Source organism: Borostomias antarcticus, assembly GCF_949987555.1.
Source record: "Borostomias antarcticus genome assembly, chromosome: 14".
Taxonomy (NCBI): Eukaryota; Metazoa; Chordata; class Actinopteri; order Stomiiformes; family Stomiidae; genus Borostomias; species Borostomias antarcticus.
The window spans coordinates 5,424,439-5,446,978 of NC_140247.1; positions in this window are offsets into that span (position 1 = coordinate 5,424,439).

The following is a 22,540-nucleotide window of genomic DNA, read 5'->3' on the forward strand; positions in this document are numbered from 1 at the left end:
ATACTGAAGTAAGGGGCTTTTCCTTGCTGTCTGATTTGACATATGCAAATACCCTGAGGAGTTCTGTTCCTGAGTTTGTGGTTAGACTTTGGGATTGCGGTGGCTTTGCAGACAGCATAATAATCTGGAACAGCAGGATTCAGGGACAGATGACCCAGATGCTGCAGGAGGAGAACAGGTCTTCCACATTTTTAAATGGTGTCAGAATGAATAATGTAAACCATGATTCACATTGCAGACTTCTCTGTGTGACATATCTCGCTTGACCCTGTCAGCTCCTCTCGGCAGTGTACTACAAATCCAAGCACCAACAAACTTTAAATTATTCAACAAACTTGGTGAAGGTGTGAATTGCCAAAAATATAGCTAGTGACTTGGACAACTTTAACTTTTCACTGAAGCCTACAGTTAGGCAACCACTCTACAAGCACACCAGTATGTTGAACTAAACCTAGAATCTTGTCTAATACATTCACTTGTTCTCCTCAAATCAATAATTCAGAGTTCTCTATTATTCAGCCAGTGTTTCCTATTGTAGCCAGATAACCTCTGCTTTGCTACAAAAGTTAACAGATTCCACCAGCGGTCAAGAGTCACTGAGAACATTACATAACCCATCTTAGCTATTCTACACTCATTGCTTTTCAAAGAAAGACAAAGGCAACTGCTTTAACTAGTTTCAGTAGGAGAGGTACAGAAAATACAAATCTAGGCTAATGTTCCCTCATTAAAGCCCCATTATGTTGCGGTCCAGTCTTGTGCACTTTAGCGGCCCCTAAAGGCCACTAGAGCCATTAATACTGCAGTACCATCGTCGTAAAACGCTGAGAGACGCCTGTTATGCCTCTCACGTGCATTTGTTGACAGCTGACAAGGTGAGGAAAACGAAGTCTGCCGGCAAATTCAAAAAGGAGAGCTAAAGGTAAAGCAGAACGTTCACACGAGAGAAAACCGCGTCAAAAGTTACATAGCGCAAATACAGGCCGCCGGATTCCTCTGTGGGAATGGAAGAGGTGCTGTTCTCACTATAATAATCCAGCACACCAATAGATTGACTTTGAAACAGATATTTTAAGATGAAATCAACAACATAGTGGGGCTTTAAATGAGCAAACGAATTCCATAAATCGAATTTGCATGGTTTGTATTTTCACCCTCTTATAATCTCATTTATAATGTGAGACAAGCATTGAACACACCCAGAATGCTTTGGCCATAGACATAGCTAGTATTAAATAACAGTTTTAATATGATTAGAGTGACACTGCTCCGCCACTCGTTTTTTGTTCCTGTTATAGGATAGTCACAGTTCGTGTCATGCTTTTAGGGCCCAATCCTCAGAGCGGAGGCTCACGAGGGCGCATGACTTCCAGGGCGCAGTGATATCCAGATGTGAATGACTTCCAGGTGTGCTCGTGTTCACTCGCAAAGGAATGCAATTCAAGTCGCGCGTCCGAAGATAATAATAGTAGCCTAATAATTAAAATGTAGGCTATCCCCTATTTTGTTACTTGTATGATCAGTTGTTAGAAGTAAGCACTTCCATTTTTGATAAGCATTTGTATGTTAATCTTGTTCCGATCGGTCTCCCGAGTTGCATTCGAGTGCGTAGGCTAAGCTACATAGCCTATTAGTAGGCTTATACATAGGCTAATAATTTGTATTTACTTCGGAATAATAATAGAAACTAGAAAGTACATTTCCTGGAGAAAATGTGAGGTGGGCTAGCTGCTGCAGCTGTATGTAACAGCTACTGCTAGTACGGACCGGGCAATCTCCATGCACCCACCGGCGAAGACCGTTTGTCTCTAGCCCACTCAGGGGCTGAGTTGTGGGTTCCGTGGTGTGGATAGTGGCGTGGTAGCGAGACTCCGCCCCTTCAGGTCAGAGTTGGTCACGGACAGTGTACCCCTCTCTGGGCTACCCACTTTTCCCCACCGGTGAAGACTGTGTCTCTAGACCACTCAGGGGCTGGGTTGTGGGGCCCGTGGTGTGGTGGCGAGACTCCGCCCCCTTGGATCACAGCAGGTTGAGGGCAGTGCAGTGACCTCCAGACAATCTCCATGAGCCCACTGGCGAAGACATTGTGTCTCTTGCCAACTCTTCAGTAAGGGAAGTAGCTATTGGCTGTCCCAGAAGTCGCTAGAAATAGCTAGATGGCGGGGGGGTGAAAATACAAACAAACTATTTATATATTTACAAAAAAAAATAAAAAATGTTGCTGTATATATGGGTAACGTGATTGACCAATAGGTGATGTGTTGCATCATTTTACCTGGCCTACAATGTTAAGTGAATAACGAGCTAGTAGGACCGGTGTCAACGAACCGTAACGTGGACTGTATTTTCATGAGGACTGTAGGGGGCAATGGAGCACTACCAAAACGCTCAACACGGATGAAAATTAAGCGATATGGCAGAATACAAGATGCATTTAAGTCAAAAACAGTCTGAAAGTCGTTTCACTTTTTCAGTCTTTCACTGAAAGAAAGCGCACAAATCAAGTTTTATTTGGATTTGTATGGGTAAGCCAAGCTTACCCTGGCTTATAGGAGCAATCGCCACCCCTTCTGAATCTTCTGACATCCATTAATAATTCATCCCATTTATGCAAGTTTTTGCACTAGTATGGCGTTAACATTACCAAAAATGGCCACGCAGCACGGAATGAATGACCTGCCCTACTCTGCCTGGGATTGGCTAATATGGTGCCTTCCTTGGTTGAGATTGGTCAGGTTTTAAGCATGAGGATTTCGATTAGTTAAAGTATCAGGATAAGCCAATCAGATGCAGAATAGCCTGGGGTCATTCCGTCATCACAGAAATTAGTACGTCTTTCGCGTTTCGTTCAGGGCGGGCCCAGCTGATTCAATGGGCGGGCCTGGCCCCCAAATGCCCGCCCTTGGAGACGGGACTGAAGTAACCTTAAAACAGGGCTAAACATGCCTTTTGCTTTTACTACTCCTTTAAAGTCGCACTGAAATGAAAAAAGCATTCTGTCCCATTTTGATTCACATAATTGGTCATAGTGTTCACCTATTCAATGATGTATGCCCCAAAAATCACAAAATTCTACTTTTGTTGTAATCTTATATCAAAGTATATAATTTCTTACTTCCTGGAAAACGGTAGGTCACGTGCAATGACGACAAAAGGTACCTTAGATTTTAGGCCAATAATCTCACCACATCCACCCGTCAATCAACGCTATCCTTCTATCGAATCTGTTTAAAGTTCTTAAAACCCGTCCACTTGTCAATGTTCCAATCAAATTCCTCTAAACATATGTCCCACCCTCATAGCTTGTTTGCGTCGGAAATACGTCAAACTACGGAAGTTAGATGATCTCAAACGTCCGTTTCAGTGGGACTTTAAGTAAGTACTTGTATGTTTACCTCGTCCTGATCGGTCTCCCGAGTCGTTCATTTGTGTCCCTACTAGGCTACAGTAGTCTAATAATTTGTATTACCTCGGAAGATAATAATGGGAAATACATTACAAATTACAGTTTTCAAAATCATAAACGGCATTAAACTAGGCATAGTTCTGGAATGGTAGGCCTCATGAATCAAAATAGGCTACACTCCCTCTATGCCAGGATTGATCTAACTATTTGTCCATAGCCCTTAATGGGTAATATAGCACTGTTCTCATTGCCATGTGAGAGAAATTTAGATATGTTAGAAGTCTAGTCCATTTGATGTCTACTTGATATATTTGCGGGGGCCTTGATATCATGGGCAGCGTTAATGGCAAATACCAGCATTGAATAGATATTTTTTTTATTACTTAAAGGACAATGCTAGTTTTTGACAACCTGGATTTTATTTACGACATATTATAAGACGTTTGACTCACCGAGATCACTTTGGTGTAGTTCGTAGGCATGTAGAAGAAATTTAAAATCCAGCGCGAGCCAGTATATCCATGTAATGGCGGTGGTCGGGGCACCGAGAATGCAGTTTCAAAAAATCTATTCTCGGCTGCTAAATGGTTGTTTTCATCAATCTGATTTTATGAATCGACAGTTGTGATTCCTCAAAGCGAGGCCTTGTTGTGGTTTTCAAATACGTGGTCTTTAGCCTCTGTAATATGATCTTTAAACGCCTTTTCCCACTTGCTCCAGCACGCATGCGCACAGGCAAGCGCGCAGACTGGCGTTTCTCCGGCTACACTTGCGGCTCACATTCTCTACGCTACGATCGGATTGTTGGTGCCTAGAATATTGTGTGCAATATGGCTGAATATTTGTCAGATTTAGAGGATCTAGAAAATGAATTAGAATATAACGGACGTCCATATCGTTTTGAGCCAGAGTATACGGATGAAGAGTTCCTTGAAAGGAGGGTGAGGAGACGGAGAAAATAGCCGCTCTGCGCGCTGTGCGCATGCGTGCTGGAGCAAGTGGGGAACCTACGCACCCAAACTCGGGAGACCGGTCAGAACAAGGTAAACATACAAATGCTTATAAAAAAAAAAACGCAAATTCAGACAAGTAACAGCAGAGGGGATAGCCTACATTTTAATAATAATTATTATTATTATTGTCTTCGGACGCACGACTTGAATTGCATTCTTTGTGAGTAAAAACAAGCACAAACCGGAAATCACTGCGCCCTGGAAGTCATGCGCCCCCATGAGCCTCCGCTCTGATGAGGATTGCGCCATAAAAGCATGGAATCATCACTGTTAGTTCAGACCCACCACAGGCATAAACACTTGCAGGATGGAGAAATGGAGTGACACACATTGTTTCTGGATGACAATTTTTCATATATATATAATGTGAAGACTATATGCATATGAAGACATACATATTATCTTCATTATGTCCCTGTCCCTGTCATCATGACCTTGATGAAGGCCTGATAAAAAAGGGGCATCCAGAAAACAATGTGCGTCACTCCATTTATTATATATAATAATACTGTATATATAATAAAAAATAGCCTTATGCTGAGAGACTAAAAGCTTTCTGGAAGGTTGTGTACTATCAATAAATTGCAACCTGGTTTACATGTCCTTGTGATGATAACCCATCTCTGCATTCAGAAATTCCCACCACATGACTCGTCTGTCAAAATACAGGATCCCGATAAGTCTCCCGTGGACCTACGTAGGATCATAAATGTGGCACAAAGCGATGAAGAAAAATATGAGTGATGGACGTGGTTCAAGGACGTATCCGTGATCATCTACCCACAATGCCCTCTGTCCTGCATATAATGGGCCCCATTAGTGAGGTGATCTGGCTGCAGCATGTACAGTCATGGCTGTTTAACTCTGCCTCTGCTCTGTGTTCCTTCTCCTCCAGATATTGGAGCCTCTACTGCTAATTCACCATGGCCTTGAGCTGCTATACTACAGAGTATTCACAACATACTGGTTCACTACTAACAGCAACAGTCCATCCAGAGAGCGAGCACAGACAGGGATGGTCAGTCCCTGGCCTGTCCTGTTCAGTCAGTCAAGCCCAACGATTCTCTACCAAGCCTGCCACAGTATTTCTCCCGAGAGCAAACAGATGTTTAGTGTATGGTGTGTGTGTGTGTATGTGTGTGTGTGTGTTTTTGGGGGGGGGTAATTGATCCTTGGCCCCAGAACTTTCCCTGCATGATAATAGGGGACCCGTCATCATTAGGATTGATGGCACCAATTTATTATTAATGATTCGTAAAATGAGATCCACTAGGCTCCATTTTAAATACATTTTCTATTACAGAGAGGCTGACAACCAACTCTGCTGATCTCCCCTTAAAGCCTTTCACTCTGCCTTACCCCCCCCCCCCCCCCCCAATTCAACCTCCCGCAGAGGAGATGCTTGAATTGTCCCAAATAGCATTTGTTTCAAAGCTGAAATGTAGTGTTCATGCCCTGTCCTAGTCAATGCTCCAGTTTGGAGATCTATTTTGTTAATACCTGCTCTGTTCTGTTGTTGTGCCAAGCAGCTGCCAACCCCAGTTCATAGTCTAGCAGTAAAAATATTTACAGTATGCCTTTCGAAGCCTATGAAAAGGTCAGATATTTGTGGCTAAACTACAGTATTTACCACAGCATGCATGTCCAGGCCAGAAGGCTAGGAGGTAGGGCAGGTAGTAGGGCAACCACAAACGCACTGCATACATGTACACTACACTCTATTCACTAAGCATCCCATTTGTTTGGGGCTGACCTCAGCCACAACCAATGAATCTACATAGAAGTACAGGCTCAGACAATAGTATGTGATGGCAAATATAGGCCTTAGATGGACATCACCAGTAAGACTCCTCCGTGTCATCCATAAAAAATGAACTGTCTGTGTCATCTCAACTTTTACTGTCTAGACAAGGATTTGTTTTGGGTCATTTGATTTCACAACTGTAGAGGCCTTGTAATCAGGCCATATGCCTTTGTTATGAGTTCCATTATGAATAATAAAGTCTTAATGAAATGCCATACATTCTGAAACTGATTATGTGTGTGCTATTTTGCTGCTGGAATGTCTGTGCATAGAGTAAGAATCATCCTGCTAAGAGCTTAGCTAGGCGCCAGCTGCATAGATAAGTATGAATAACAAGTGTTTATCTGCTTATTGTTGGTCGTTCTGACCTGGCCTACTACGGTCGCTTGCAACGTCATCTGTATAAGGAGGCCTGTATGCTCTAAATCACTGGAAGTCCTTACTGCATCTCTGCCTGAGTGCACTGAGGGTCGCCGGTGTTTGAAAATATCCTATTAAAGTCTTAGCTAAAGACGGACAGTTTGTTGTGTTTTCAAACTTTATTGATTCATCTCACTCTTGGGTACATGATTGTAAATGTTTGCAGTGGTAAATATTCATAGCAATTACTTTCCAAACCGTGCTGCTTTCTTATCTATTAATTTTCATCAACTTACACATTCATGCGCGGAAACCTATGCTCTGAGAACGCTTTCTAGTCTTTACTTCTTCTGTTAGGCTTATGCATTGCCTGGTGGCCGAGCGGTTAAGGTGCTAGTGTCTCATGAATTTTTATCGCTGGTTCGAGCCACAAGGAAGATGTTGATTTTTCTATAGAGAACGTTGGCTCTTTGTTACTATGAGGAATCATGTTAGCTTTAGATATCATCTTAGATATCAACTTAATTTATTAACGGTTTAAGCAACCAATATTATCTTATGTTTTTGTTCTTATGCATGTAAAACAAAATATCTGAGGATTACTCAAAAACTACCAGAACTATTTACACAAAACTCAATGGAGGGGTGTAGCATAAGCCAATTTAGGATGCTTTCACACCTGAAGGTCCGGACCTTGGTGGGTGAAGTTGCAACAAGTAGGTGAAGTTGCAACATTGTTGCATTTTTGATTGATTTGGTTTGCGTTCACATTGCACCTTTTAAAGTGCACCAAACTTTCCAAACGAAGTCACGTGTTCAAACCGGTCGCTCACAGATTGGACAGAAGCAGGATAATTGAAGTCAGACTGGAGCGCCAGTTCTTTCAAGTAATTTCAAAATAAAGGTCCCATAGGCATTGAACTGCTAGTATTTCGCGGGTGGTCATTTCTCCGTGTGAGAATTGTAAAGTGTGGCGTGTGAGCGTGAGAAGAGGCTGAAATGCGTGTCTCACACTCAATGCGTGAGACTTGGCAGACCTGGTCAGTAACATTAGCTAGTAACGTCATTCTCGCACTCATCTTTTGAAAAGCTAATGTCAGTAGCTAGTTAGCTAGCTAGCTAACACCTAGCTAACGGTATTGTTTACACACTGCAACTTGGAAGTGACTTGTCATTTGATAACATTTTGATATATGATGTTAAAATGAAACATTCACTTGAACTTCCTATATTTGGTCCCGGGGACTGTGGGTTGCATTCACACCTGTGATGCTGCGCACCAGGGTTCAGTTGAGGTGAATCGAGACCCATGTTTTCAGCGGGACCAAAATTTGCTTTTTGGGTCCGCTGTTGCTCAACACCAGAGTTCGATGCGCGTTCACACCTGTGAATTTGCTACGCACCAAAATAAAAAGTCTGAAAGTCCGCACCAAACAACCCTGATGTGAATGTGTCCTTAGAACCCATCCCAGAGACATGGACACTGGGCTAGTGCCCTACCCCTCCCAGAGGCATAGACTGGGCTAGTGCCCTACCCCTCCCAGAGGCATGGACACAGGGCTAGTGCTCTTCTACCCCTCCCAGAGGCATGGACACTGGGCTAGTGCCCATCCTTTTTACCCCACAGAGGAATTAACACTGGACTTTATTTCTGTATATAGTTTTGTAACTTATGTCTTCTGTTATTGTATATAATGGCTGATTGAAAAAAATAATACACAAGTATGTTCAGTTGTGTTCATACATGAACACCTCTCATAAACACCACAATCAGCTACACCACCAAAAAGCTTATTCTTCAATGGTGCAAGTATGCTATATTTATACTGAGGAGTGAGTTTAACCATGTCAACTCGATAACACCAACAAAATGCATTAATGGGCGGATCCCTGTGCTATCTGAGCACCCTTTCTAATTTGGTTATTATTCCCACAGCATATTATTGTATATAATATTGTTTATGAGTGGGCTCAAAGTAGCACTGGTACCACTGGGCAGTGCTGATTGTGTGTGGGGGGTGTCCCTTCAGTCCTCTGTCATGTTATAATTTGTTGTACACCTCTATGTCTAACTCAGACCAAGCGATTGATGAAACAAGCCCAGATGTGCTAGTCTACTCATACACCAGTCATTCATTTAAACAGAGACAGCATATAAATTGCCTCCCCATAGCATACACAATCACTACCTGCATATAAAATGCACAGCTTCCTTTCTAAAAATACATTTAGAAACATCTACTTAATTTATATTTAGCTGATTGAAACATCTTTGTTTTCAAACGCCTGAGAATAATTGTCTTCTCGTAAAGCCACACTCACTGTATGGAAAGCATAGGAATAGTTGTTTGAGATAATTATGCATACTGGTTACGTACAGTATGTAGGACATTGTGTATCAGGATTTCCACATTGGGCAGCGATGCTGAAAGGCCTAGGAATTTAATAGAGCTGTTTTCACACCTCAGCAGGGAGCGCAGGCCATCCTAGAGCTGAGCAAGCATACACACACACATGCATACACACACACAGACACATGCATGCAGACACACAAATCCAGAAGGACCAATTTGCAAGCATACGCTGAGACACAAAAACATTCACACATATTGAACTCAGCAAGGTTGCGCAAGTACTATTGTGTACTATACTGTATAAACTATTCCAGGGACCACAGATGACACGTGTGTCTGCAGCTACTGTACCTACAGTTACACAAACACTGACGTCGACTTCCACAGCGACACCACAGCGACGCGGGAAATCCACTCTGCTTGGGGATGCATGGGGTTGCAGCATGCCAGGGCTATGTCCCTTTGTGAGAGCTACCAGAGTTGCCAGGTGGAATGAAGTGATGACAGCTGGCTCCCCACCGTTGGCACCGCACATCGCCGCCATCCTAGTGCCTGGCTCCTCTGTCTGGGGCTCGGCTAGGAAGCCCTCCATGCTCGACCTCAAGGACAATCTGACCACTCTGTCCCTAGTGGAGAAGAGCTACGGTATGCGCTGGCGGCGCAGGCTGTCACAACCACCTCATCCATCGGTATGCTTGCCATTGGTCAGCTAGCGAAAGGTCAGTGCTCCGCCTTGGAGCGGGCAGAGATCGCCAAAGTCGTCAGTGTAGTTCGCAAAAAGGGGGCCCAGCCATATGCAGTGCACACAGCTAGGAGAGTGCCACTGCCGCTAATGTCTAAAGTGAGAGATGAGCTCAACAGAATGGAAGAAGAGGGCATTGTGGAGAAAGTTACGTAGCCAACGGAGTGGTGCACAGCCATGGTACCGGTGTTGAAACCCAACAGCAACGTCTGTATCTGCATTGACCTTGAAAACTTAACCAAGCAGTAGAACGAGAAAAGTATGTTTTACCCACAATGGAGGAAATAATGCCCAAACTGTATGGAGCCAAGAACTTTACATCACTGGGTGCTGCAAGTGGGTTTTACCAAATTCCCCTACATGAGGAGAGTAGCCTACTGACCACTTTCATCACTCTCTTCGGGAGATCCATCTTCCAACGAAAGATGACTGAGACTCTACAAGGTGTGGTCATTTACATGGACGGTGTGCTCATCTACGCAGACTCTGAGGAGCTACATGACCAGTGTCTGGAAGAGGTGTGGAAGGTCATCGAGGCAGCAGGCCTGAAACTAAACAGGGCTAAGTGCAACTTCAAACAGAGGAGGCTTCCGTTGCCTCCGGGCACATCATAGATGAGGAAGGGGTCAGGCTAGACCCAGGAAAGGTCACAGGGATAGTTCCCCAACCCCAGAATGTGGCCGAACTCAAGAGATCCCTCGGGATTGTGAACTATCTGGGGAAATATATCCCCAATCTTGGCACAGTGGAACAGCCCCTCTATGAGCTGCTGAAGACGCAGGTGGAATGGACCTGGCGGCACACACAGGAGTCCGCCTTCCAAAGACTCAAAACTGCCCTAACAACTGCCCTGGTGTTAACCTTTTATGATCCCAGCAAGCCCACCATGGTGTCAGCTGATGCCAGCAGTTATGGCCTAGGGGATGTCCTGCTCCATCAGGGTGGCAAGGACTGGAAGCCGGTCGCCTCCTGTTCCAGACGCCTGAGTGATGCAGAGTCGAGGTACGCTAAGATTGAAAAATAACATTTAGCCGGCGCGTGGGCGTTTGAGCGCTTTGACAAATATTTGTATGGACTTGTGAGCTTCAGGTTGGTCACTGACCATAAGCCCCTCATCAACAGCAAGGACTTGGACAATGGTCCTCATTCACCAATATCCTCCTAAGTTCCGTTTCTTCCCAAGTCCCAACTTCTTCCTAAGAACGTTTCTAAAGAAAGCTACCGTCTCATTCACGACGTGTTCGTAAACCACTGGATGAGTTTGCACCTGCCTTCTCTTAATGGTGAATCCTATGGTTTCACAAGTTGAAAGCTTGTGGCCACTCACCCGAATTAGCATAGGTAAACTCTGTGCCAACCCCATATAATGACATGCAACTACAGGGTCATGCGCAGATGTCACTTCTCTGAATGAATACCAGTCATCTGTGTCCTCGACTCGCCAACCTTTCGATAGCATAATGGTTAAGGTGGGGTTGTGTCAGGTGCATTGGCAAGTCAGAGGACTGCAGGTCGAATCCAGCGTGGTCAATCAAAATCTGATTTTAATTCAGCCAAGTAGGCTTCCTACTATGAGGAATTTGCCTTGGTGCATAAACATAGCGAGGCAAAATGTCAACGTGATAGAATACAATATACAATAGCCTACAGTCTACCAAACTATAGGCTATTAAATAGCTTACACAGCTGTCAACACGGCATGCCCAAACAAAATCTAAAGACCGGACTCCACCTGTCATATTTAGCAGTGTCAGCAAAATGCATGGGACGATATTAGCCTACTTGTTCAGTTAACGGAGAACGGCACAAAGTTGGACCCGGCGCATCGGGTATTATTGGACAGACAGCACTCTCGCTTTGTAAAATAATGAAAACCATTATTATAAGATAAATGATACAAATATGATAGTATTACAATCCTATAATGTTATACAACTGTAGATTTGAAACAATCACAAATCATTTTAAATGAACTTTCGCACGAATAGTCCGTAGACTACTTAAGACTGCTCTTCCGTGTTCGTAGATTCTGTTCTTATGGCGCGTTCCAGGCAACCCGTAACCCGTGTTTTTCCGACCTTCTACATGTGAAAATGCACTGGAATGGCAGTCAAGCCCGTTACTTCCCACCCGTGAATCGTACCAGATAGATGTACTCCCAGTTACGCTCTGACATCACACAGCCCTCTAAACAAGATGGGAGCCCACATGGGTACGGCGACAAAGAAAATTTAGGGCAACGTAAATTAAATTTGTACGCTGTAATCAAAATAATACAAACAATTATGCACTACAATCTGCTGTGTATGTAACGATGCCCAAATATGTTGATAAGAGATAGCTAGCGCTTAGGTAAACCTGAACTTGACCATGCAAACTACGAAAAGGTGATGATGTCAATAAATAAAATTATGTAACTGTAGCATGTTCTAGGGTTAGATCTATGACTATGACCGGTATAATTTATGGTTATACCGCGGTTATCACAAATATGAAGGAAAATGGATTTAAGGCATTAAATCAACTCGTATGGGGCACCACTCTGTTTTGTACAGGGAAACAAGATAACCTTTATCAATAGTCTTATCAAAAGTAATTTATTCATCAATCTCAGTCTGCAGGAGGAGTTCTTGACTCAATCAAGTGACCTATGATAATGTGATGACGCTCGGACGTGGTAAAAAGTTAATAATATTTATTGAAATTATACTAATCAATTATCAAAATAATATGTGACCGCCGCTGGTAATTTGGTCCTCAACTAGGCAAAGGTCATTTTTCAGTTCTTAACAGATTATGAAAGTGCAGATTGTAAGCTTTCAAATGAGGTCTCATACATTGAAATCTGAACATAGTTGAAGAAGATATGCTTATTTGAATGCTAGTACTGCCAAATCAACTTAGCTGAGAATTCCTCCTCCAAAGTTCTCCAACATTTTCACACCTCTGACTGCCAGGTAATGGGCGTGAACAATAGCCTGGTAACCGCACCCCCAGCCACTCCCCCACTGGACGATCTGTCATTATCTGTCAGAGTGGCTGTCAACTTGGGGTATTACCTGAGAGTGGCTGCCAAGTGAGGTGCTCTCTCACTGATGACCACACACTCTTTGAGTCAGTATTAATCTTGTTCTTAACTGCATTCACAACACAATATAAGATGAAGTTCAAATTTAACGTTCTTTATTGTCACATACATGATATAAAGTACAAGCATAAGTAGTAAAGTGTACAAAAAAAGGCAACAGTCTAAGTGTTAAAGTGTACAGTCAGTTGTCTGTTTTATAGACAAGGTGCATAGTGTTCATTGTGATCAAGTGTACAACAAAGTAATAACAGTCCCCAGCTCAATACTCAAGGTAATAACAACAGTACTCAGCTCAGTATTCAATATTCTAACAATGCAGTCTGTGCAAGTGTGGGCAAGTCTGTGCAAGAGAACAAGCAACGCTTCAGTATACAAACAGGAAAAGGCTGTGGCCTTTCCCCTGCAGTGCTGTCCGTCCTGATGATCTGCAGTGAATCTACAAGCGGACAGTCTTGTTCTGAGCTGCTGTGGAGTTTGGCGGGGGACATGTGACGTCTCGTCCCTCATCAGAACAGAAGTCTCTGATCTTGTCAAAGAGATACGTCTGTCTGGCCATGTCCAGTCCGGGTGGGGCTTGCACAAGAAGACCTTCTCTGGGGGGCAGGACATCAGGCTTGCGCAGCAGCTGAAACTCGACTGCCGGTGCATCATGGTGTTCTCTGGCCACAACCATGCCAGGTCTCTCAGCATCAAAACTGCAATAGAATAGAAGGAAGAAAGTACATTCAACTATTGCCCACAGTACTGGCACTCCATATAGATAAAATAGTAACAGAATGTGTTGATTAAATAGACTAGCTGGCTAGTTTAGGAACAAAGGGCTAGCTCAGCTAATTAGCATGTTAGCTAACGTTAGCTAGCTAGCCTTTGTTAGTTAGTGCTAGTGCCTTTGTTATGCTAGCTAGACTTAGTCACTTGTTTAGAAAGGAGCTTCTGCTAAACGACTAACGTTAATGTAATGTAAACAGCACAGATAGTATAAAGATCAGCTTACCCCAAAGCAAAGCAGAATGCTTGGCGGTGGTGTGAATCTGGTACCTCGTTCGACGCAACTCTGCGCTTGGTAGCAACTGGCTTTGCTGATACAGTCATCTCTGTATCACAGGACATCAAGAATAAAACTCAGTGTACGAACGAGTCCTGCTCTGCTGGAGTTTTAGCTGCTCTTCAAACTCTTTCCATGTCCTGGATGCCATCCCCGTCTTCTCTTTAGCAAAAGCTGTAGCATCCATGGTTTAACTTGGGACTGAATGTAAACAAAGCCGGCGTGTTGGGGAAGGGTGGGGGGCGGAGAACCCGGAAGCAATAGCCAATGAAACCAAATCATGCTAATCGATCTGCCCGCCCCCAAGCCCGACTCGAAATCAGCTAAAAACGAGCTTAGTTTGCAGACTAATTATACGTATTTCGTGAACGTCAAACTGTTGTCTGTTATAGTAAGTGGGTTCTTCACAACTTCAACTTTGGTAATACACAAAAAAACAAAAAAAAACAAAAAACGTTTTTTGATTTATTTTGCCCCCTAGCGCATTTCGGGGTTTGCCGAGTAGCGGACCAAATCACCAGCCGCTGTCACATATTATAACCCAATTCAATAATAGATGGAAAAACACATGTGGCAATATGAAAACACAGCAGAAAAGAATGATGTCAGATTATCACAGCCTATCCTAAATCCTCTAAGCTTTCAACACTTGGCATCACACACACATCAAAGAGAATGTTGGGTGTCAACCTTAGTGGTGTGTGAAGCGCGATGTCCGTAGGTGCTGTCTGGCTCGACGAAGGGAAGAGGCACATGATGTGGTGGTCGCTCGGTTCGATGAAGGGGGCAGTGCGCCTGCGCTCTCGCTGGAACAGTGATAGTAGCGTTGCTGCGCGAAGTTGATGTTCGCTGAGTTCAAAGTTCAGTTTCAGAGTTCACAAGTTGCCAATATCTCATTCAAAACCTCTGCTCTTGCCAGAGGTGGATCTTTGAAGAGTTTGTGGAAATTCCTAAGCCCTGTGTCGACTACAGAGTTCTTAGGTAGCAGTCCAGTGTGGATACAGGCTGATTTTATCAACCGGCACAAAGCTTGGATCCTGGGTCACGTGTTACTTGGAGAAACACGGACCCTAGCAGTTGAGGGTTACAAGAGAAATCACGAGAGAGAGAGAGTTTCCTGTCTGATCGCTTTTATGGAGCAGAGAGGCGAGGTGTGTCCTGTGGGCCTAGCCAGGCACCGGATTGGTGACTTGGGTCAATAACCCAGGATTGTAGGATTTAAGCACTGGGCTGGAATTGCTTGGACGAAATACTCTTGTCCGACCAAGACTCTATTAGTCAAGCAATAAAGCTTGTTAGACAAAAATAGGCTAAGCTATATAACATTAATAAAATAGACTATGTGTTTCTTAATTATATGGTCTATGTTATAAGACTGATGACTGGTTTGCGTCCATACATAGCCATGGAACGTATGAACAGGGTGCTGAAAAAAGGGTCCAAATTCCAGCCCAATCTCTAAAATGCATGGTTGTGCAGCACTGTAAAATGTAGGCCTATAATTCTGTTATTCAAGGCTATTCTATTCTATTCTATTTATTTATTTATTTTTGCATTACAATAGTCAGCACAATCTCCAAAGAAAACTGCACAGCTACAGCATTATATAATTTAGACAAAGGGGCAGATGTACTAACATTAATTTTGTGAACACGGCATAAATAGCGCCTTGAGCTTGAGCCTCCTATAAGCCAGGGTAAACCTGGCTTACCCATACAAATACAAATAAAACGTTTTCTTTCAGTGAAAGTAGGCACGAAAATCGACTTTCAGACTGTTTTTGACTTAAATGCGTCTTGTATTTTGCCATATCGCTTCATTTTCATCAGCGTCTAGCTATTTGGTAGTGCTCCGTCGCCCCCTACAGTCCAGTTATGAAAATACTAGGGGTGTAATGATACACTAATCTCATGATACGATACACAATATTGATAATAAATAGTTTATTTAGTGTGTCCCTAAAAGCTTGGTTGTTTCGACCTAAATATTACCCTCTTATTCGCTCGCTCTCAAATGATTGGCCTTTGTTGATAGTCTTTGTCTGTAGTTTTCCTGTATGTTTTTTACATAAAAATGCCAATGCTCAGCGCCCTTCTGGTGCTGTGAAACCTCCCATCAGGGCATGCTTTGAAAGCGCACCCCCCAAAAAAACATGCGTGCTGCGCATGCGTGCTTGCTTTGTTGGTCCTGGCTTACCCGGTTCTAGAACCCACCAGACGCCACTGGCCTTGAGCAGTCAACAGAATGCATGCGCGGTGCGTCTTCAGTTTGCGTTGGATGTACAAAGCCTGTGCCTCAATGTGCAATCAACGCATATGTCACCGCCCTGAAACTTAAATGTGCACTGGGAAAATATAGCGACTTGCAGTACGCAGTCTTGCTTTGTCCATAATTAGGCTACCTCTGTGTAATTGACTGCTTTAACTTATGAGGACTGATGTGGTAGGCCAGGGGTTTTCAACTGTTTTTGTCCCAGGGACCAAAATCCTGACTAAGAAGCAACGTGCGGACCAGTGTTTTGGGGGGTGGGAACAAGGGCTGAGATTAGGGTTGCCAACTTTCTCACTCCCAAATGAGGGCCACTTTTTTGCCAGGCGCAGGCGTGGCACGCGTGCCCACAATGATAGGACGTACAAGTTTTCATTAGCTATAGACCTGCTCATTTCACAATTTCACAGCAGAAACACCTACTTGCTTAGCTGTGGGGGTTACAGTAACCACATTCCTTAGACACCAAAAAGCATTGGCCATAAACCAGCCTTTCTCAAACTTATTTGTCCCAGATCCTAGTAATGGAGGGACCTAGGTTTTTATTATTATTATTATTATTATTTTTAGATGGGATGTTGGTTGGTGACAGATTCCATCATCATTGGCAGAGCACACAGGGTAACAGGGAACAGTCTTGGGGGAGGGTAACAGACAACAGTCTTGGTGGGGGGAGGGACACAGGAAGCAGTCTTGGGAGAGGGTAACAGGTAACAGTCTTGGTGGGGGGAGGGACACAGGAAGCAGTCTTGGGGGGTGACACAGGGAACAGTCTTGGTGAGGGGGAAGGACACAGGGAACAGTCTTGGTGGGGGGAGGGACATGTTCTATTCTATTGATAAATTAGACTATTGATAAAGGTTATTGTGTTTCCCTGTACAAAACAGGGTGGTGCCCCATACGAGTTGATTTAATGCCTTAAATCCATTTTCCTTCATATGTGTGATAACCGCAGTATAATCCTAAATGATACCGGTCATAGTCACAGCTCTAACCCTAGAACACGCTACAACATATTGGAACATAGTTGACATGGAACCTCCCATTCCCTGTATTTCTGTCATAATGCAGTCATTCCACAGGCTGGTGTATATTGGAATTAATTATGCTTAACATCATCTCTTGAACCACATTGATCATAGTTATTTTTATACAACTGTTTTCTCATTCCCTTCTCCTGTCCTGGGAAAACAGCTGAACTGTTCATGTCTTTTAAAGGTATTCAAGGCTCATAAGTCCTAAATTGGATCCCTGGGAGGCATTTCTCTTAATGTAATCCAGGTTTATTGAATTATCTTTTTGAATCTTTTTCTTTGAATTTACAGTCATACATGGATTATTTTTTTTCTTTTATTAAGTGCTCCAGAGTTACAAGGGGGTGCATAAAAGTACAACGGAGGAATTATCATGGTCTGTATAAAGTACTATAAAACTCAGCAATTAACAGAAGTAAATTATATATCTGAAGCTGTGCTGAGCTGTTTCTTAAGAGGAACTTCAGAGGGATATGTTCTTGGCTGTACATAGCTTTGGCTCTGCAGCCATAATTTTTCACACAGCTATGAGAGGAATTGATTGCTATATAAACACGTTTTAATGAGTCTGGTGATCACTAAATTCCTAATAGTCTAATTGATTGAAATCCCCACTCCTGAAGTTGTGGGGCGATAAACTGATGGACAAACTGGTCTAAACCGAAGCCAAGCATTCCAAATTAATGTGTACATAGTTTTTAATTATGTATGGGTTGGGGGCATTTTGATGTAGAGATGTATGAAAACACATGAATAGACCAATACGATGATCATTCTGGCCCTGGCTGTGGTGCCCGCCTGATGTATTCAAGATCTATAGCAACCTTTATTGGTTTGAGGAACGTCTCCATGGCACATTATGCCAGAACTAGGCCATTCAGCAGATAGAGTCTGGTGCCCCACTCAGCAAGCTCTATTACTCAGTACTTACGCTGCTTAGAGGCTGAGTGAGCTGGCCCCAAAAAATGTTGGTAATAAGAGGTTAGCTGCTGCATATTCATGCTCTCTAGCTTAACTCACCTGTAACGATGCACTTGGAAATTGAAGCATTTCTAGGCTACGAGCCAATGCATGATCGATTTGTCTCTCCAGCTATCTCCACACTACAGCAATCAAATTCCAAATTTTAGGGAATGGCTTGTGCCTGCTTAGAATTTATGATGACTCCCGTAGACACTAGCAGAGGAACAAGGGAGGGAGAGAAAAACAGAAATATTTTGGGGGGTTGTGGGGATTTCAGGTTAAAAAATGATTAAATTGAACACAAGCCAGATATATTTCTTTCCATTGAAATACAGAGTGCTGTATTTATGCTGTCCTATATTCAGAAGCCTAAAGACAGGAGTCCCAGAGGGGAATTGGATCGTGCGGTAATGGTGACATATTGTAAAGCATAGCACTTTCCTTTTAGAGGACAAAGCCGCTGGATGGAACTGATATAGCATGATGGATCAGCTTCTGTATGGGGGAGACTATTCTGCTGGCTTCATATACCACTGTCTATACACACTCTCTCTCACACAAACAGACACACACACACAGTCACATGCATGCACACATACATGCACACACACACACATGCAGGCACAGCACACACCCACCCGCGCATGTGCACACACATGCACACGCACGCACACACACACTCACGCATGCGCAAACACACGCACACACACACACACACACACATACACACACACACAGAGGCAGGCACACACATACAGTACAAATACAGAGACTGAACTGATGCAATGGATGGAATAAACAGAATTAATAACAGTATGCATGTACCTGTACCAACTGCAATCTCTGAAAGACTACTGTCTGCCAATCTGTTACTTGCTTCAGTACTTCAAGTTGTTTTGAATCTGCACTTCCACTTCCAATGTGCTGCCTTTGCTGGTTCTGTGCATATGCTAAATATTCTAAAGCAGCACCTAACCTACATTTGATGTTTTGAACTTTTGGACCAAGCATTACTGCAGTGAATTCACATGCACAGGGGAGACTTGCATAATGAAGATGTATCTATTTTTAGAGCAGGCTGTAATCAGGGGACTGGGACCTTGCCTCCTGGGGAGTGTAATATGTGGATGACATGTTTTTACTGACAAGTGGCCTGGAATAAAAACAGTGTTGCCACGATGGAATTGGAATTGAGATTGCCAATTCCAAATGAATGTTTCAACATTACCATCTCTTTTTGTAGAGGTGAGTCATACTGTAAACTTGACCAATGCAAATAAATACTGAAGTATGGAGAACATATTGTAACACACATGGGGAAATTCATGAACTGTCACTTCCTCTCTGGCAGGCCAGTGTCAAGTGGCCGACTCCTGTGCATGTCTGAAATAACTCTGCCAAATGTATCTTCATGCTTTGCATATCAACAAAGGCAAGAGGCTGTGTCAGAATGGTTGATAGCTGAGAGTCACATTCAACATAACCAATGCCAGCTGACAGCATGCACTCCTTATAGAACCCTACAGTACTGTATATCCCAGACTATTCTTCCACCTCCATTGCTTTGCCTGAAGTCTTTTGACGTCTCTGCACATTTTTGTTGATCTGAACAAAGAATATTGAGAGAGCTCAGTCTTGATGTTGTTTTTTTTACAGTCAGTTTTAAGCACACCAGCCCGATTTCACTTTCAAATTAGCCCTCCTTTAGAAGGCATAACATCCGTCCGCATCTCCAGTGATTGGATAGTCTTCACGAGCAACGTAGCCCCGTTTGTAATGATTTGATACTCTTAGACAGGGAACATTAGGTCAGACAGGTGCTCAGGAGGTCCTCGCTACTCTGACAGAGGATAATGGTAACAGGAGTTACAGGAGAACATGTCACCACGCAGGTCAATTGAGCAGATAGATGGTAGCGATTGAAGATGCCGCCGCCTAGACAGGCTGAATGGCTTCCTGACAGGCTGGCTGACGGCTACTATGTCAGGATGCACGGTTATCTAATAGAGCTAATTTCAGACGTGAAGATTCAGACTGTAAAAAGAGAACTGGATTGCAGCTAAGATAGCAGATCTCTATTACTACTGCTGTAGTTTTTCCTCTTTGTGTAACATAAATGGAATACAGGATGCGCCCAAGGTATTGGGTATAATCACAGCTATCGACCATAATCAACTCTGGAACCAATCAAATACCTTTAGACAGTTCCAGCCTTATTGTATGACATTGGTCTATTTTCAAAAGGCTTTCAAGCTAAACGATTTTCATAGGCCTTTCAAGGATTTCATAATTATACAGTATACTCTTTTAGATTACATGCCTGGTGCTGCATCAACAGATATCGTGTTCAGGATCACCTCTGAGACTGCTCCATGATTTATACAGTATAACTCTTCAACTCTGCCCTTCACTGAAAGCACATCCCTGACCTGGGAGGTTCACAGACAGATTTAGACCCAGCAGAGGAAAAGAGACTGGGAGATTAGGATAATTAGCCTTTCAAATGTTACCACCATCACCACCATGGAGGAACCAATTTTAGCATGCAAATATATCCTATCAAACGTCCTACCTAGGCCACGCCAAGGAGCTGTGGCTGTGTCCTCGCTATAACTGCTGTGTGTTCCATGTCCCCATGACAAATGGAGGGAGACAGTCCATGGGGAATGTACCCCCCCACACACATACGCACACTCACACACACATACTGTACACACACACACACACACGCCCCTGGAACCCCACCGTCCCAGCCCCGAGAGGCCCCCCTTGTCCCATTCTACCTCCCGGGGGAGCCCTTGTCTCTGCCGTCAGCCTGACTCCGCTGAGTCTCCAGGGACCCCACACTCCTCCCGCTGTGGAGGGGGATTCATCCAGCTGAACTCAGAATCTCTAATGAGATCTGAGCGCTGCTAGGGCCTCACACCGCTGGCAATCAGGCTGCTTCCCATTTGCAATCAGGGCTGAAGAGAGAGAGGGCAGTGTGCTTGTTACCTAAGATTAGACATTACGTATAATCACCCTGCATCTGCACTGTAGTAGCCTGCCTGTACGTGGAAGTGTGTTGGATGTTTTCTACTCTCTCACGGTATAGAACAAGAGATCAAAGAGCCAGATGCCGGCTTGCATGTCTGTGCAGTGAAGAGGACAGACTACCACACAGGACAGACTACAACACTCAGGTTTCCACTAGCAAATCATGATTTGATTCTCAAAGGGGCACCTGTAAGATAACGCCAGTGTGGAAAAGCCATGGCTGTATAAGGGGGATGGGCTCAACACGCCTGGTGAGCATGCAATGTAGTCAAGGCCACAGACATCCACCACAGAGCACCAGAGGAAGATGGAGGCTGACGCATTTTCTCTCCCCACCTCCACCCTCCTCGACTACCTAACCCCTTTCTAAGCAGATTATGTCTCCATATCCGATGGCATTCTTCCTGGGTCCCATGCGGCCCTCATCTCTCTGGCTTCCAGAGCAATGTTTATCTAGGGAAATTCGTCACAAAGGTTGCAATGTCACAGTCAATATGTCACAGCGATCCATTCAGGCCTGGCGAGGCCATTGAATCCTGGAGAGCTGACCTGGGCCGTGCAAAGCAGGCAGCCCTGCTTATAAAGATTTAACATAGCTGGTAAGTGCAAAAGACATGAACCCATTTGTGCCTCCATTATATTATTCGCCAGCGATATGAAGTGGACTCTTGCATGCTTGGTTGGCTGGTCCTGTCAGGACTGGTACAGTGCGTCTCTGCAACTTGTCTCCACATTGTGTCTCTGCATCGGGGCCATCGGACAAGGCCATGTTAGTGGTAAATTGGCAAAGAAACTAGATGTGAAAGGAGAAGTCATAAAATCACATTTTGTAGAATGGGTATTTTTTCCCCTCTTCTCCTCCCTTAGCGCTTCACAATCAGATCAGTGCTCAATTTAAACTGACATGATTTATCTCCGGCCTAATCCCATGTTATATGCTCATTGGGCTAAGATAGAGTAGAGCACGCCAATGTACAGAAGAAACCTTAAGCCACAGAGGAAGTATGGTGCAAAGGGATCTGCAACACATCTACCACATAATATATGTTCAGTCACTATTATCTATAGTGGCTGTACAATGTTCCATTCATTTGTCTACGGTAAATACTAAACAGAAATGTTGTTGTTCATCTGCGGGTTGCTACTGTAGATTGACTGCTAGGCTGTATCCATCTCTGATCTCTGCCATTTCACCTTGTTAGGGTGTCTTAGAAGAGAGATATCTCCCAGATATTCCTCTTCAGATATCTCCCTTCCGAGCTGCCGTGGTGACAACATCCATTTACCTTCATGTTTGGAAGCCACTGATGTGAGGGCTGCCGCGCTGCACCACAGCATCACCGCGATCCATCCCCGTTGAGCCGTGGCTGTCACTACGCAGCACGGCTGTCAGCTGGCAGAAGCCGCCATCATGGACTCCCACCGCG